We start from the raw sequence: 6,000 nt of genomic DNA, 5'->3' as shown, positions 1-6,000 counted from the left end.
GCACAAAGAAAATTCTTCGCATAGCAGAAACCCTCAAACAGCAACCCCCTTTGCACACACTCTGAGCCCTGCAGTGAGCTGGGCAGTTTTGCTCTGAGGGAATGAAGCAGGCCCCTCAGAGGGGCCCACGTCTGCCCTCCCCACACACACCTGTTCTGTTTCACTGAGATTCCTAATCCCTTGGTCTTGGTAACCAGGCCATTTTCACAAGGTTGGCCTTGCACCGGCATAGCTTTTCCAAGACAAAACCTTTTCCAGTGACCCCCAGGGTCACTACGGTCCACTCTGTCTTTCTTCCCTTCCTAAGGATGTGGCAGCCACTCTGTGAGAACAAATTGGTTGAGAAGAATCTGAGATTTGATTTTTGAAGCTGCCTGGGAGACCCTCCTCCCCAGTCTTGTTTCTCTTACATACTCATCCACCTCTCTATAAGATGTATTTCTTTTCCTGTTTGTTTTGAAACAAGGTATTGTCTTATTACACAGTTCAGGCTGGTCTTGAACTCGCAATCCTCCTGTCTCTACTTCCTGTAGCAGGATGATTGGCACATAGTACCATGCCTAACCTTAAAGTAATCTCTTTTCCACGTATTAGCTTACTGATGGCCTGTCTTTGAGCAGAAAGCCAGGAAACAAATGAGAAAGGAGTCTACTGTGTCTCCAGAAAGTTAGGAGGCACTGTCCCAAGAGAGCAAAGTGGCAGTGTTTCCACCAGGAAGATCTGCCTCCAGCAGACAACACTGGCTCTTTGGGTTTCTCCTCTTTCCATGGAATCCAGGAAGGTATCTGGCTTATTGTCTCTGGTGCTCATTTAAATTTTGCTGAATGAATGAATGAATGCACACAGAATGGATGGATGGATGGATGGATGGATGGATAGATGGGTGGATGGATGAGTGGATGGATGGATGGATGGATGGGTGTGGATGGGTGGATGGATGGATGAGTGGATGGATGGATGGGTGGGTGGGTGGATGGGCGGATAAATAGATATGGATGGATGGATGGGTGGATGGGTGGATGCATGGGTGGATGGATGTGTGGATGGATGGGTGAGTGGATGGGTGGGTGCGTGGATGGATGGATGGATTTGTGAGGCAGAGAGTGGCCTTCCTCCACACTGTGGAAGGCAGGGCTCCCCAGAGCCCTGTGCTCACTCACAAGCCAGCCTCTGTGTCTAGGGTCTGGAAATCCTCTCCTCTCAGGAGAACTAGAGGATCTGAAACAGTGCCCACCAGGTCTGCAAGCAGCAATTCCGTCTGACCACATGTTCGGGTTCAAAATATCAATCACGTTTCATTCCCGTCCCCTGTCCTCTATTGCATGGGCAGACACCAGGGTCAAAGAGACAGTGTTTCCTGCCTGAGTCTGTTCACCTCCCTTGGCTGCCATTGTACCAGCTTTACCTTGATGATGGCCACGTTTCCTAACTGGGCCCTGCTTCCCTTCTCCCGGCTGCAAACCATCCTTCCTTTGCAGACAGGAACCTTTTGACAAAATCAGACTGCTTCTCTGTGCCCTATTGGCTTCTGACAGCTCTTCTTGCACTTGGAACAGAGTCCAAAATCCTCACCAGATACCACAGTCCACACACACACACACACCACACGTCCACACACACACACACCACACGTGCACACACACACACACACGTCCACACACACACACACACACACACACACACACACGTCCACACACACACACGTCCACACACACGTCCACACACACACACACACACGTCCACACACACACACACACACGTCCACACACACACACACACACACACGTCCACACACACACACACACACACACACACAAGCACGCACACACTCTAGTTCTGCCCAGCTCTCATTCACTCTGTTCTAGCCTTCTGTTGCTCAAACACATGCTACTGCTCCAGGATCCTGGCACTTTCCGCTGCTCTGACCTGGAACTTTCTTTCCCACCTGTGTGTTTGGCTCACTCATGCTTCCTTCGATCTCAGTTCAAACATCCTAGCAAGTCCTTTCCGGATTACGTCAAGGGAGAAGGAACATCACCTGCATTGTTTGTGGCCCTTCCCAGTGTTGGTTTTTCTGTTTTCAGGTGTCATTGTCTCTAAAATCTTACTGGGACTAGAACGGGTGGCATACCCTGGTGACTAGATGGGGCCTGCCACAAATGCTATTTAGGTGAAAATAGAAGGCCATCCAACAGACACCGACAATTGCTGAAGCAGGTGTATCTGGGCAAAAGGTAGGGGCTTGGAACACAGGCCCATAGGTCATCAAGGTAGGCCACAAAGTCTCCAATCACAAGGCCACGGTCCTCCAATCCCCACCAACTTCTGTGGTTTCCCATATGGACTCTGGCCTCTGCCATGAGTTTACTTTGGCCAGGGAGAAGTTCACAGAGTTCAGGGAGATAAGTAGAGGCTTATCAGCCCTGGCCTTCTGCCTCACCACGAGAACATGCCTGGGCATGCCTGCAGCTGGGACACAAAGGACATCAGTGGGGGAGGAACACCGTGCAAGCCGGTCGAGGAGCCAGGGTCCAGCATGGCTGTAGCCCAGGGAGCCATAGCCAAGCGGCAGCTGTAGGAACTCAGATCTCGAAGGCCCGGGAGGAGGACTGAGGAGACTATCATGAGGCTTCAGATATTGCCTTAAGCCCCAAGGAGACACTAACACAGGTCCCTAGGAAATGGGGAGGCCTGTGAAGGGGGCAGGAAGAGGACAGGGACTGGAAAGTCGCGGCCCCTGAGGTGGACTCAGTGGGAGTAACCCAGGGGTTCTGAGTCACTCAGAGTCACTACCCCAAAGCCACAGCTCCCCATCCCGACCCCCCTCTCAGACACCCCTTTTCTTGCTTCAGCAACAGTCAAGGCCTCTCACTTCCTGCCATGTCTTAGCTTTGTCCTCCACCTGTCTGATCCTTGGTCTACAGCCGGTAGCTTAGTTGTTGTCTACCCTCCACCCCTCAGAGGGCTGAACACCAACCCTTGGAAACCTCATCCGTCACCCCTAGCTCCACCCTACACATTACCAGGAGCACAAACAACCCCAGGGTGCTGGAGGGTATGAGTCAGCCTGGGCCCAGAGTACCTAGAAAACAGGGCAAAAGGTGTGACAGGCTGGCGGGATTGTTAACTGGGCTTCCTTAGCGTAGCATGCCACCCTGTGACGACAGTAAGAGGGTGTGGGGTCCTGACTGCTGAGCATCAGAGCTGAGAGCATTACAACAGCAAAATCCTAACCGTGGAAGGCATTCTCCTGCCCCACCCCAGCCTCAGCATCTGGGTGCCACAGAGCTCAGGGGACAGAGATACCAAAATCCCAGAATGCCCAAGTATCTCCACATAAACTGGACATGGTGGCTCATATGGTTTGTCTGGAAAGAGAGGGCTTGGGATAACCCAGGCCCCGGGTTCCTACTAGGGGCTGAGAGAAGGTTCTGGGGTCAAAAGAAGCCGAGGGTGAAGCTGAGACCCAGGTGGAGCTTGAGCTCCTTGGGTGGACACTGGCAACAATGTATCTGAAGTGGAAAGACACCCGCAAACAATGCTGAGTGAGGCCAGAGGCCATCTTTGTAGTCCACCAAGAAAAATGAGGGTCCAAAATCAAGAGCCATCTCCTCATTTAGCTAGGATCCCAAGGAGAAGGAGGGCAAAAGCTTTTAGAGTACACCAAGGCAACCCTGAATTTTTCAGAAAATGCTTTCAAACTACACAACACAGGAAAAGGAGACGGAGGTTGAAATTTCCACGGACAGAAAATAAAAATGCTCACGTCCGACTTGGATGGCTTGTCAAGCCTGAATCTACTATAGGGATCCCTACATCCAGGAAAACTTGCTGCCCCCCCCCCCCACACACACACCGCCCCGTGCCTAAGAAAGCGAAGGTCGAAGAGAACACGAGAAACTGATATAGGGAGATTTTAGAGAGACTTTGAAGTCTTGGTGAAGGCCTTGTTTTCATTAGGCACCTGCTGTATATCGGGAACCTTGAAAATGCCCAGCACCTGGAAGATGCCGGGCACCACGCTCACAATGACATCCTGCTCTCCGCCCACTCGGACAGCGCCCAGGGCAATGGGAATTCTTATTATTTTGTTGATGAGGGAAGTGCAGTACGGGAGTATTGAATGAGGGCGTCAGAATGCATGCTGCCCACGGGTCTGTTCAAATCACGTAAGATGGCTTATAAAGATGGGTTTCTCGGAGAACCGGGAAAACAGCTCTGGGACTTTAAACCCGAAGGTGGTGTTGGGAGAGGATGAGAGAGGTTCAGGACGGAAGGAATTAACCGCTGGTTCTCGGAGAGAACGCAGGCAGGTATGGTGCGACCTCTGGTGGATGTGAGGGGAATGGCAGCATGGGGACCGCCTTGCCCCTGGTCCACGTGTGAGTAGGAGGGAGGGGAGGATCAGCGGGGCCCAGAAGAGTAGAGGAGAGGGGCACGTTGTGTGGAGTTGAAAGCCAACTCGGGCGTTGAACAACAGTGTCTATCCCAGGGGATCCAGGTCTAGGGAGGAGCATTCTGGGAAGACGGAGAGAAAGGAGATAGACTTTCACTAAGTGTTGACTATCCACATGGAAAAAAGATACAAAAGCAAAAAAATGCCTTTTTTTTTCTTTTTGGTAATTTTTTTGTATATCAGTTAAAGATAATTGCCACACAAGCCTGGTGTCCTGTATTTGCCCCCCTAGTACCCAAGCCAGGGAGGAAGTGAGAAAGGATGCCAGACAATTGTCCTCTGACCTCCGCAGTCAGAGGCCTTCTTCACACTCCCTTGGAGGCTAGAATTAAAAAGACAGTAAATGCACAGCCGCTCAAGTTGGAGGCTGGGGGCGGGGGGGGGGGGGGGGGGGACGACTAAGGAGAATTTCAAACTATTGCATGCAGAATGTCTGCAAGGACACTCATGGGGTCACTGCTCCGTTTGGTCCCCGGCTTCACTCTGAGGACCATGTGGAGAAGTTCATTGAGAAGAGCCTTCACAAACTCTCCTTGTTTACACGCAGGTGTGTGCCTCCTTATCTGTACAGGCCAAGTGAAAACGTGCAGGATGCCTTGGAAGCCGAAAGGAGGAGTCAGATCCCTTGCAACTGGAGTTACAGGCATTTGTGAGCCACCATGTAGGTGCTGGGAACAGAACCCAAGTCCGCTAGAAGAGAAGTGTCCTTAACCACTGAGCCATGTCTCCAGCCCCTCTCTTCTTTAAGATGGACTCTCATGTAGCCCAAACTCATTGTGTAACCAAGGATGGACTTAAACTTCTAATCCTTCTGCCTCTCTCTCCATGCTGTACGAGGTTTTTTCTCTTGGGCCACCAACCAGCTCCCAAATTACGACACAGAGACTTAGTTATAAATACTTGGCCTTATCTTTTTTTTTCGAGATTTATTTATTTATTATGTATAAACATTCTGCCTCGATGTATGCCCGCACGCCAGATGAGGGCGCCAGATCTCAGTACAGATGATTGTGAGCCACCATGTGGTTGCTGGGAATTGAACTCAGGACCTCTGGAAGAGCAGCCAGTGCTCTTAACCTCTGAGCCATCTCTCCAGCCCCCACTTGGGCTTATCTTATGCTTGTCCCACTAGCCCTAACAACTTAACCTGTTTCTCTTCATCTACACTTTGCCTCGGAGACTTTTACCTTCTTCCTTCCTGCATATCTTACTTTCACTGCTTCTTGGGTCTGGCTGACAGAAAGCTGCCTGTTTTCTGGCCTCACGTGTGTCCCTCCCCTTCTCCCTTGTTCTCTCCTAGAGTCCTCCTCCTATTTATTCTCTCTGCCTGCCAGCCCCACCTATCCTTCTTCTGCCTAGCTACTGGCCATTCAGCTTTTTATTAGACCCATCAGGGGCCTTAGGCAGGCAAGGTGAAACAAACGCAACACATCTTTACATTGTTAACAAAGACAAGGGAAACAAATGTAACACATCTTTACATTGTTAACAAAGACAACGGAAACAAATGTAACACATCTTTGCATAGTTAAAATTATATACCA

The sequence above is a fragment of the Microtus pennsylvanicus genome, chromosome 11, assembly GCF_037038515.1.
Source record: "Microtus pennsylvanicus isolate mMicPen1 chromosome 11, mMicPen1.hap1, whole genome shotgun sequence".
NCBI classification, from domain to species: domain Eukaryota; kingdom Metazoa; phylum Chordata; class Mammalia; order Rodentia; family Cricetidae; genus Microtus; species Microtus pennsylvanicus.
Note: the sequence above shows the minus strand (reverse complement) of the source record.